Source organism: Otolemur garnettii, unplaced genomic scaffold (genome assembly GCF_000181295.1).
Source record: "Otolemur garnettii isolate 467f Iridium unplaced genomic scaffold, OtoGar3 scaffold00002, whole genome shotgun sequence".
NCBI classification, from domain to species: Eukaryota; Metazoa; Chordata; class Mammalia; order Primates; family Galagidae; genus Otolemur; species Otolemur garnettii.
Window position 1 is genome coordinate 9,570,956 of NW_003852397.1, and position 12,510 is coordinate 9,583,465.

At 40.4% G+C, this 12,510-nt stretch overlaps 1 pseudogene; it reads left to right on the forward strand.

Annotated features, from left to right (window-relative positions):
* Positions 1–7,197: 7,197 nt before the first annotated feature.
* LOC100940446 lies at positions 7,198–8,853 on the forward strand (annotated as a pseudogene).
* The last annotated feature ends 3,657 nt before the right edge of the window (positions 8,854–12,510 follow it).

A 12,510-nucleotide genomic window follows, 5' to 3' on the forward strand; every position in this document is an offset into this window, starting at 1 on the left:
AGCATTTGAGATTTTGATTAGCATTTTGGAGATGTGATCAGCAAATAAATATCCTCATTCATTATTGGTGGGATGCCCTATAGAGGACAAGTAGGCAATAATTATCCATATTGCAAATGCATGAACTTTTAGACACAGCAATATCAATTTCGAGAGCTACATTTTGCATGTGTAAATGATATGCACAGAAAATGACCCATTGTAGCATTGTCTGTGACAGCCTAAGTTTAGCTACCCAAATGGCCATGCATAGCACACAGGTTCCACAAATCAGGTGGCTTATAATCAATTAAAACCAAAGCAGCTGTAAAATAACAACAAGAATCAAGGCATCTTTTTGTCTGTTATGAGTATTAAATAAAATATGAAAACTATAGGACAATGAGTATCATATGCTACCTTTTATATGAAATAAAAGGAAAGCATGATTATTTTAACAAAGCAAGCACTGTTTCTTGTTTTATAGTTTTTTAAAATCTTACATAGCTCACATATGAATACATTTTGGAAAATTTTATTTTTTACAAAAGTACCCGAAATGTTTTTAAAATATCATTACGACCCATTAACTGTGTTTGTTTACAACCCACACTCACAATTCCCTGTTGTAAAGTTACCTATCCTGTACCCTCTTCTACCTATATCATAGAGCACTCAGCAGAAGACTTTATACATGTTGAAGATAATATCAATAATACCAATTAAAATGATCATCGAAATGCATAGTTACTGCTGTTCTTAACATTTAAATTTTACAAATGTAAGCTAATGAGTATGATAATAAGGTATATAGCACACCTCCCCAGTGAAGGGCTTAACACAACTTGGACTTTTCCTAACAAATGCAACCTAATGGTGTGTACCCTTATATTAATCCAAAATAATATATATATATTATATATATATAAACTTGGTTTAATCCTCAAAACAGCTATCTTATGAGTTAGGTGATGGAAAGGTGGTGAGGTCACAGTGATGTACAGGTGGAGAGACTGCCCAGAGCCTGTGGCCTTTGTCCTCACGCCTCGTCTGTTCCCCCTTCTTCAAAGCACTGTATCAATACTTCTTGATTAAATGAATAAATAAGAATTTGTAATGCAAGGGAGCAAGACTGAAATGGTGTCACTTAGTGGGGCTTCCAGTCCTGGAGAGCTATAAAGACATGAAAATGCTACCTTTCTGTGAGTGAGAACAAACTGGCTTAAGAAAAAAAGGGGTATGAATTTACGCTATCTAAAAAGTTCACGGGGTACATCGGACAAGGATAGATAGAGCCAGGATTAACAACTGGTGTCATGATGACAAGACCCCTCCTGCCGTCCTCCGCTCTCACCACATGCCTCACTATTTCATATTATCTTTACATCCCGGTCTCAACTCCACTTTCCTCTACGTTGACTTCCTTCTCAATATGACCTGGCTGAACCCAAGGGTTCACAAGCCACTCCATAAAATCTAATACTTCTGTCCTCTGTTTACTGGAAGTGAATTAGGCTTTCTTGTGACTTCCTAATGCATTTCTCTTCCTACCTTGGTGTCACATGTTTGCAGAGAGAAAATAATATGTCCAGCAGAGCAATGCTGGGGAAGGCTGATAAAACAGCAGAATCTTAAGTTCCATATAAGAAACAGAGTAATGCAAATTTTCACTAAAACAGAGCCAGAAGAGGTCATTTTAAAAGCAAAGCCCATTTTTCTTAAGCAAACTTGCTGAAACCACAACTTTTAAATGTCAAACTAGCAATTTCACCTTTTTGCCTCATCTGTTGAGGGCACTGGGAAAGAAAATTGAAATGAGCCAGCCATCATCAAAAGGAACGTGAAGAGAAGTTTGGATGCTATGAGTTTTGGTTGCCAGGTCAAAAGTTTCTTTCTCTGCTATTTGTTTTCTTTTTGGTGCCAAAAATTATTACTAGTGTGAGAGTCAGTCAAATTGAAATAAGTTGTGGGAAATAATTCCTTACATTATCTTCATTTAAAATCAAGGAATAAGCTGCCTGAGTATTCAGTTCTGACTGTGAAAGCTGGATAAGTCTTTTGTTATGATGGAGATTTGTGGTGAATTTTCTCTCCAAAGATGCTACCTCCACTCCCCCCAACCACATTTATTAGGAAGGTGTTCAAATGAAATTTCTGTGTTTTCTTCCACTTGCATAGTCCTAAAATTCACAGCATAGAGTCTCCTTCTCATCCAGAGAACAGGGAACAGAACCTAAGATAAAAACACAAAGTCGATTAGAACAAATCAAGTCTGTATTTGGAGGAGGAACATTCCAAGGTTGACCAACCCATTGTGATTTGTCTAAAATTTTGCCAGTTTTAACTTTGAAAGTATCGTGTGGCAGGAACTCTCTAAGTTCCTGGCAAACAATTCTCTATTTTTTAACTGTGTTTGGTGTGAGATTTGAGGCAAAGATGAGAAATGGATCACATAAACCCTCTATCAATATTTTATGATTATTTAGCCACTCTGAAGGAGTGGCCAAAGATTCCACATTCATCTTATAAAAGCCAACTCTACACTGGGCCTTGGGAGTTCCAAACAGACCACGTCTAAGAGGTCACTAAGATGAGGAAATGTGAACTACTGTAATGAGTTTTTGTTTTATGTTGTCAATTAAAGAAGCAAGAAATTCACATAAAATACACAAAGGAGAAAGTTAAACTTTAGAAAACTGGGTGGTTTATTGGCTAAAATATAAAAATGTCACGACAAATTTCTCTAACACTCTTTCAGGGTTCTGTGGTTTAAATGCTAAGAAGAAAATGTGACGAGCAACCTGACAGCCTTGGTTTTAGAGAACGCTCTGCAAGTGAAGCAGCTCAGCTATACTGACAAGTCTCTGTCAACTCAACTTCAAATTGTATTGTCTCCAAGGCACACCATGAGGAAAAAGAATAGATATATTCTTCATGAGTCACGCTTCATTTGTTCTGGTGTGTTTGGCAGATAGAAATCTACTTTGACTGGAGACTGAAGTAAGAGTGGGTGGAATCAAAGAACGCTTTTGTGTCCTATAGGAACATGGGAGAGACCGTCCCTGGCACCAACTGTACATGTGCTCCCCTGCATTTCCCAGTCTCCCTGGCAGGGAGGTGTGACCACATGGCTGAAGTGCACTGACACAAATGTGAATGGAAGTCTGATCTCGAGCAGCTGAGAGCAGATGTGACTTCTCCACTGACTCTTTGGCTGGAAGTGAAGAGCTTTTGAAATGGTGTCATTAAAGACCAGAAGCAGCTGGACTCCTGAGACACCACCGGAGAGCCAGTGACACCTGGCCTGCATCAGATTATGATGTGAGCAAGGAGAAAACCTGTTCACTCTGTGCTGCTGTATTAAACTACTGAGATTCTGGGGGGTGTGGTGCTGACCTATAAAAGTGCTTGTTGGAAATGATAAAGACCAAGATCCTCCATTAATGCCTCTTCTTTCCTTGGACAAGAGGGAGACTGACTAAGGTTCTCCACTTGGCCCAAACTTCAGGCAGGCTCCTGAGCCTTCTCCTGGGGCTATGTGTGCCCTTCCTTGTAAAATCCAGTGTTAGCAAAGAAACCTGCTAAGATTTTGCAAGAATCCTCCCTCCAGGACATTATCGGATCATCCTCAATGTTTGATCAACTTCCTCATCTTCCACCATCCTCCAGGTGATGTCCAAGCACTCTGACCTATCTTTGGCAGGAGTCCTGTTATGTCAATTTAGCCAGAATTGCTCTTACCCTTTACGTGTCTTTTTAGTAATTTTCTATCACCAACTTTACCCTCCTCCTTGACTTTAAATTCCTACTTGCTCATGGTATATTGGGAACTGGGTCCAACCTCTCTCCCCACTGAAAAATCCCATTACTGTTGTAGTATCCTCGTACCTATTGTATGCTCAGAACAATGCAACTTGTATTCCCAGTCTGCAGTGCAAGGACATTGCCAATATTCCCCTACCGTGACACAGCTAGTCAGGATTGCCATTTGCTCTGTCCTTCTCCTCTCAGCCCTTCTTACCCTCTGTGCTAGCCTTCATTTTTGGTCAGCATTATAGACTGTCCTGTTGCACAAATGAACGTGTTGATTATTCATTCAAAAGAATTAGTAGTAGTAAACAGACAAAGAAGGAGCAGAGATTTGATAAAATGTTTACCCTTGACTATAACCCTGTCCTGGGCTATCCCTGTAATAAATCATCACCACCATGGTATTGGTAGGTACAGATTCATGCAATGTAGAATCAAGCTTATATTCCACTATTTATTAGCTCTGTGGCCCTAGGAAAGTTACTTAAGTACTTTAAAATCTCAGATTTTTATTTGTAAAGTGGGAATAATGATAGCTACATTATGAGATGTAAACTAGACTGCTTCAGGGAGCATGTAGACCAGCATCTGGCACAGAGTGAAGGCTGAGTATGAGTTGAATGTTTTTGAGTTCTAGTAAGCAGAGAGCACTGTTGAAAGAATTGAAGAGTGCACGTTATTTGTAAGAGCTATGCAGAGAGGTGAACCGGTAAATATGAACAATTTGCTCTTCTGGGGGGACAGTTTCAAGTTTCCAGGGAGAAGTCAGTGAATGTGGAGTTACAGGTCACGGTCATGTGGTTTTTCTACTAGGCAGACACAGTAGACACAAACAACCTCAAGAGCAAAAATAATGATAAAAGGTAGAAAAAGAAGTAGGAATTTATGAGTTGTGAATTTTTATTGCCTTTGAAAATATAATTCATTAAGTTTTAAGTTTTTAGAATTTTCTTTTTATTAATGTCTCTGTGTAACAAATGGGCACTTAAAATTTTAACTATCAGTCCCATTACCTGTACAAGCCAGCTTTGACATTTAATGTGTCTCTACTTAAGTTTTCTTAAGTTAACCATTAGTGAACTGCACATGGTTTATTCCACCATGTGACTTGGTCTTGGCAGGGGTGGAGGTCACATGCCACAGTAGAGAACGGAGCAAAATCCCAGCTCTAAGATGTGTTAGCTCTGGGACCTTAGACAAGCGACTGAGCCTTTCCAACACTCATTTTCTTTATCTTTACAGTTCAGGGTTGGGGCTAAAAATAATACCTAACTCATAAAAGTTTTATAAATCGAAATAATTCATCTAAAGAACCTGATGTGATGCCCAACATGACATGAATTCAATAATGTTAGCACTTTTCTCCTTCTCTCCCTGATCTTTTTTGCTCTTTCCAATATCTCGAGGAAAAAAATAAACTAACCAAAGAATCAAACAACAATACCCCTTTGGGCCTGATTTTTAAGAGTCCTGGAACCAAGCAACCCCACCTAGATTGTGTCTTTGTGTGTTTTTGTTCTCCAGCCAAAATCAAGTGGCCAGAATTATCTAGAATTGGTGCCATACAGGAATAATGACGATTAATCTGAAACAGTGCTTACATCAATGTATAGAAAAGAAACAACCTTCCCTGAATCTTTTGAAAAGACTGGGTCTTGAATGTGGGTCAAGTGAGATGTCATGTCTGGGTTGTAGATGTGCGCAGTGTAACAAAAAAGGATCTTGAGAATGCTAATGTCAAAAGAGAAGTCAGGGCTCGAACTGAAAACGTCTTTTACCAATTCATTCCTGAATGCTTACTAATTACAAGCATAGGAGATTGATATTTAACATAAACATGTTTCTAAATTGAAAATGTGAATTTATGCTATATATAAAAATCACCTATTAATTGAATATCATAGACTTTTCTTTTTCATTTTTTTAAAGGATTTATTTAGATTTAGCCCTTAAGAATAATATGAAATCATAGATGTCATTCCCTGATATCTACTGCCTCAGGTGCTTAACTATTAAGAATTCCTATTAAAGAAAACCCCACATGTATCAGTTTTAGCCTTTGCCACAGAAATATGTTTAAAGAATGAAAATATCCTTCACAGATGACAATTTTACCTTTGAGTTTTGTTTTCACTCTAATCGGTGTGACCAACTGAAAGATATCAACGTCTCCCATGACCAGACTACCTGCTAGCAAATTGCAACTTATTTAATGCTATTTCTCCTTAAAGAAATAATAGCAGTTGTTGCCAGCTCCCAAGCCCAATATCTAGAAATAGCATTTACTCCAATTAAATAATAAAAATATCATCATTGTTACCAGAACACATAAATAGTGACTAAAATCGAATAACTAAATAGGGATTTATAATTATATGTGATACTTTTCAACTGCCCTTATTCATCCTTTTTCTAGTTGAGTTGGTTATTTCACTATCCACGGATCGGCACCAAATACTGAGCTTGTGAAATCAGACAAGTAAAACCCAAAAGAGTGAATATTTCTATTTATCAATAATTTTGTTCAAAAGATTCGATTAAAAATGTGGTTCACAAATTATACTAGGTGCTGAGCATCTTAGTGCTTTCTTCCTAGCCAGAGGCCTACACAGTCCCATCCAGGTGGATTTAGTTTGTAACAAGTTGCCTCTGCACGTGCCTTGTCCTCATCATGTCCTGTGTAGGCGCCAGAGCACGTGGGTTTTGCTTGTGTTAACAGAGCAGAGAAAGGGGCACAGGAGGAGATGCATTGCCTGCTGCATTAGAAGATGAGTACCAATGTTCTTAAAACACACAGAGACATGCACGCACACATGGGTGCACAGAGGAGACAGAAGGAGGGAGAACAATCCTGCAGGGCCTCCCAGAGGAGTTTCTAATTGACTTGTATTAAGTAAGAATTAAGAGTTAAGTAAGACTCAACAGCAAATAATTTAGTAATTACTAAAATTACTAAGGAGGGTAAAGGACAAGCCAGATAGAGGGATAAAGCCCCAAGTGAAGTGAAGAAAGTGCGTTCAAAGTCCTTAGGAGCACGGCCTGCAGCTCTGGAATCAGGCGTGAATGGGGAAGCAGGGAAGGGTGATCACATAGCCCTTGGTTGCTTCATTGAATATAAAGCCAGTGGGCAGAACTGAATCCTGAAATCTGCAGGTTTCGGGAACGGCACAAACAGCTGTCTTCCTAGAGCACACGGATAGCAGTGGGAAGAACGGGTGGCCAGGATGAGAGGCTGCAGATACAGAAAGGGGGTAGAAGGCCTTTTGGAACACAAAAGGTGATAATCATGAGGTTATAGACAAGCAGAGGTTTGAGAAACTTAGGTGTCAAAATTGACAGGGTTTGGACATCTAGGGAAGGTGGGCGCGTGAAACAAAGCCCAAGATAGAAGCCAAGTCTCTGGCGTGGATGGACGCTGCTGGCCTTAGTCCAGATGGGAAGCTGAGCCAAGCAGGTGTGTGGAGAGGAAGACTGGCTCTGGTTTGGATGACCAAGTAGTTTGGACACAGTGGCCTGCGTGAGGTGGGAAAACGCACGCAAGGACACCTTGTACAGGACAGCAGCCAGCAGCTCTGGGGCAGTGCAACGTGGCTACCCTGAGCTGAGGTGTGTGCGGGAGCAAGGCCTGCACCCGACGGTCAAGACTCGGTGTGGGTTGGACAAGGCACAGCACCTCAGGGAGTATTCTGTTGACTACGGGAAGGAATGATAACATCTTAGATCTAATGATCTAAATAACATAGTGCTAAAATCAAATTTATCTCTTCTTACTTTTTTAATGTGGCGGCTAGAAGCTGTCAAATTTGCACACATATATAGTACATATCTTGTATTTCTATTGGACAGTGCTGATGGCAGAAACTTTTCTAAAATAATATATTGGATTAAAAAAAAACCTCCCTCACAATTTTAAATTGCACACGAAATTTACAGCCACCCTGTATAAGATTCCTATTACTGAACTGTGATAATATGAGATATGAATGGTGATAAAACTGTGAAGCTGACCGATTACTTCCTTCTGTTTGGTCCTTGTAAATAACCTTGTACCTCTCAAGTGAATTCAATGACATGTTTACATTACTATATGGAAGGCCCGAAATTACTGAAATGAATGGTAAGAACAAAATCCCTAAGGGCTTCCGAAAAAGATGAAAGTAAACCGGGACCAGAGACACCTGGGGGTACCCTGGGGAGAAAGCGCAGCACCCAGGGAAGCCACCCTTGGAGAGTTGGGTGGGCGCTGCCTGGCGCGGGGATCTGGGGTGGCGAGTCACAGGCGGTGAGTCCCCATATCTCAGGGTTTCGTCCCCGCTCCCCCATACAGGTATCTCTTGGGGCAGCTGGCACAAGAGCCGCAAGAAGAAACCCTACCACAAGGAGAGGAAGTGTGAGTTGGGGCGCCCCGCTGCCAGCACTAAGCTCAGCCCCCCCATACATACAGGCCATGTGCAGGGAGGTAACAAGAAATACCCTGCCCTAGGGCCGGAGGCGGGGAACTTCTCCTGTCGCTCAGAGTATTGTACTAGGAAAACAAGGGTCATTGATATTGTCTACAATGTGTCCGAGAGCGGGCTGGTTCATACCAAGACCTTGGTGAAGAACCGCCTGGTACTTATTGACGGCTCACGGTACAGGCGGCGGTGCGGGTCCTCCTGTGCGTGCCCCTGGGCCGCAACAAGGAGGCCAAGCTGCCGGCTGAGGAAGAAGAGATTTTAAACAAAAAACAATCAGAAAAATTCAAAAGAAATACAATGAGAGGAAAAAGAATGCCAAAATAATCAGTTTTCTAGAGGAGCAGTTCAGCAGGGCAAGCTGCTTGCCTGCCTTGCATGGAGACCAGGCCAGCCAGGCTGAGCAGATGGCTGTGTGCTGGAAGGCAAGGAGCTGGAGTTCTATCTGAGGAAAATCAAAGCCTGCAAAGGCAAACAATTCCTCCTCCTTCCTGTCTTCCCCCACTTAATAAAGATGTTCATTGTTCTAAAGAAAAAAAAAAAAGCACAGCCTTGTCAGAGGCAGAGCTTTGGGGTTCTCCTCTTGGCTCTTGGTGTGACACCTGTGTGATGCTGGTAATCAGTGGCCCTTCTGCTGCAAAGTCAGAACTAGACTGGCCTTATCCAATTTTCATTACTTGATGCTAGAACTTCATGAAGCTCAAAGGACTTCCCCGTGTACAGAAGCACCCATAGCCCTTGTCTAGAACAAAGGGAAAACAGAACCCAAGGGTGGGGGTGTATATTTACAAAGACAGGACATGATAAGGGGGACACTTTCGGGGGAATAGTAAATAGATGAGGTATCCTAAGTTAGATTTTTGGAGGGAAAGTTTGAGAGTAAACCACGGAGGATTCCCCATGCCAGACTACAAAAGTGAACTTAGCCTCTAAGTCAGTAGTCCTCAACTCTCCCATGCCCATCCCACCTTCATCTTCAGATGGCATTTGGCAATCTCTGTAGATATTTTTGGTTGTCACAACTAGATGAGAGGGGTTTGATTTTGGCAGCTAAGGGGTAGAGGCAGCTAAGAGGCCTGAGTGCTGCCAAGTAAAACAGTAAATGCTGCACAGCAGCCCCACCCCCCAAAGTAAAGAATTCTCTGGCCCAGAGTGTCCATAGTGCCGTGACTGAGAAACCTGCTGGCTCTAGGCAGTGGGGGGTGATTGCAGAGTGAGGGCTAAGTTAGCAGATTGCCTGTTTTTCTATTCTCACCTCTGTGTAATATATATGACCTTTAATCAAGAGAGCTGAAAAATTCGCACTTTGTCTCCAGATCCTGCACGGTCCATGATTGTAAGTATGCTTATTTTTAATAAAAGAATAATTACAATGCCGGGAAATTTGCATGGCTGATACTCTTCAAGGAGGTGCTTTGTGGAATTGTATTTAGCCTTGGAAGGAGAATACCAATCAGTGGGATGGACCAACCTGTTCTGATAAATAGAATGTTAATTTAGAAGTGACCTGCAAGTGAACTCTTAGGAAAGTCAGGAATGTGTTTGTACTAATTCAGGATTTTATTTGCAATTTCTCTCTGCTATAAGAGATGTTGAAATATTCAAAGCCAGAAACTGTCCTCACTGAATTTCCATTTGGAATTAAAAAAATAACAAAAATGTTGGAGTAACTCCATCCTGACTTTGCAAATTCAAAAGCAAAGCTGTGGATTTAACTATCATTTGTTAAGAACACAGCAGGCTTTAAATAAATGTAACTCCTCCTTTTCTCTTACTTATTCTAGGAAAAAAAACATGTGCCTGGGTAAAATGATTCTAAATTCTGATGCAGACATGCATCTTACAGAATTCCTACTTTTCATTTTTAACTTCCCAAATTCTCTCTTTCCTACAAAAAGTAGGTAGAATAGAATCAAGGAAATGACTCCAATAGCTGTTAAGAAACATGCAAGGGCCAGGCATGGTGGTTCATGTCTGCAGTCCTAGAACTTTGGGAGGCTACGGTAGAAGGATTGCTTGAGACCAGAAGTTTGAGATTAGCCTGGGAAACTTGGTAAGACCCTCTCTCTAAAAAAACAACTAACCAAGAGTGATGATAGCCTGTAGTTTCTGCTAATTGGGAGGCTGAGGCGGGAGGATTGCGTAAGCCCAGGAGTTGTAGGCTGTCACTGCATTCCAGTCTGGACAACAGAGCAAGACCTTGTCTTTTATAAATGAATGAATGAGTGGGTTTTTTTTTTTTAAGAGAAAAGAAATACATGGAGATCATGATATGCCCCACAAACTAAAGTGCTCACATGTGTGCACTCTCTCTCTATCCAAAATATACAGAAGCTGTCTAGGCATTAATTGACAAAAAGAAATGGAGCAATAAAGTTGTGGAGGTGATTTTGTTTTGTCTCATGGCATTAAACTGCACCTACATGTTGGCAGCTATGAGACTGTTATCTCCAACCTAGACCTCGCTCCCCAGTTCCTTACTGTTGGCATATTTCACTGGCTACATTCTTCTTAAATTTACTACGTACCAACCAAACTGCTAATTTCCATCTCTGCACTTGCTTCTCTGGAAGCCTTGGCATTTCACTTGATAGAAATTCCATACTTCTAGCTGTTCAGGCCAAAATCCTTCACTGTGTTACCTTAAAAAATATCTCCAGAAAGCAATCTTATTCTCATCACCTCAGTCTTGTCCCTACTATCCTGGGCTGATCTGCTGTCCTCTACATCACCAACTGATCTAGGTGCTTCCATTCTTGGCCCCAAGTCTACAGGCATCATGATAATGCTCTTAAGACATAAGTCAAATTGAGTCACTCCACAAATGCTCCATTGGAATCAGATTTCACTCAAGGTAGAAGTCAAAGTCCTCAAAATGGGTTTCGACCATTAGGAAACCCATTTTGCCATTAGGTTCGGCCAACATTAGGAACCTCAAACTTTATTGTAAAGAGCCAGAGAGTAAATATTTTAGGTCTTATAGGCCAGATGATCTGTGTCTCAATTACTTAACTCAAAGCAGCTAATGAAAAAATATAATGAATAGTTGTAGCTATGTTCCAATAAAACTTTATTTGCAAAACAAATAAGTAAACAAGCTAGATTTGGCCAGTTGGCCATAGTTTGCTGACCCTTGTCCCATATTCTCCCTTCTGCTTTATTTTTCTTCATAATACTTAATACCACCTGGTAATTTACTTGTTTATGTTTCCTCTGATTAGAATATAAGTTCCATAAAGAAAGATTTATGTCTTTTCTTTATGCAGTACTTCCAGTACATAAATGGCACATAGTAGATATTTGATAAATGTTGGTTACATTAATGAAAATGAAAATGGAGCCACACGGGAGGTCATCCATCTGCTGGCTGGTGTATCATTTTACATGCACTCAGAGCACTAAAACACACAGGCCACTGCACATACTGCTGTGGACCCAACCACATTACCTCAGCAAATATTTCCTGGCACCCTTATATAGCTTTCTAGATCATAAGGACACATGAGCATAACCATAAATCAAGTTAACAAAAAATAATGTCAAGCAGTTCTCATTCGATTATCTCATTTCATTCTGGTAAAAGTTCTATAAAAAGAGAGAAGGGAAGAAATATCCATATTTACTAATTAAAAAGACTTTCTGAGGGTCACAGGATTAATGAGTCCTTCAGAGCCAAGCCTGGAACTCAGATCTAAGGTTGTCTCCACAGAGCAATCACTTTGCCAGGGGATATTTTTCACTTATGGTATATTTGATTCTCGGCAGTTAAGGTTTTATGTGTTACAATAATAAGGGAATATATTCAGAGGAAAAAAGACCAGAACTTTGTCCCCTGAAACACTTTGCAAAGTTGTGTAAGAGAGCTAGGCAGTTAAATTCACCCATCCCTGAAAATAATAACTCTCCAGGCTTTAATAAGAGAGTTATTGGGTGCTAAATGACAATTTGCTAGTAAGAATGAAGAATTAAGGCAATATTTACTGGGAAGGCAGTAAAACTTTACAAAATAACCAAACCTTTACACTTCTATGACCTCTGTTTCTCTCAAGACTTTTCCACTAAGTTTTGGCAAAGACGCTGAGTCTTGAAAACTCTTCTGCGAGTTCCTTCAGCTTCTTTCTCAATCATGCGTTTGGGGAACCAGTGTCTGTTTTCTTAGTAGAAAAGAGGCAGGCGAGGAGATTTCAGAATTCTTATGTCTGAGGTCAATGGTATCCTAAGGGAGAAATGGAAATGTGAAACAATGCCTTTTCTTTTCTTTTCTTTT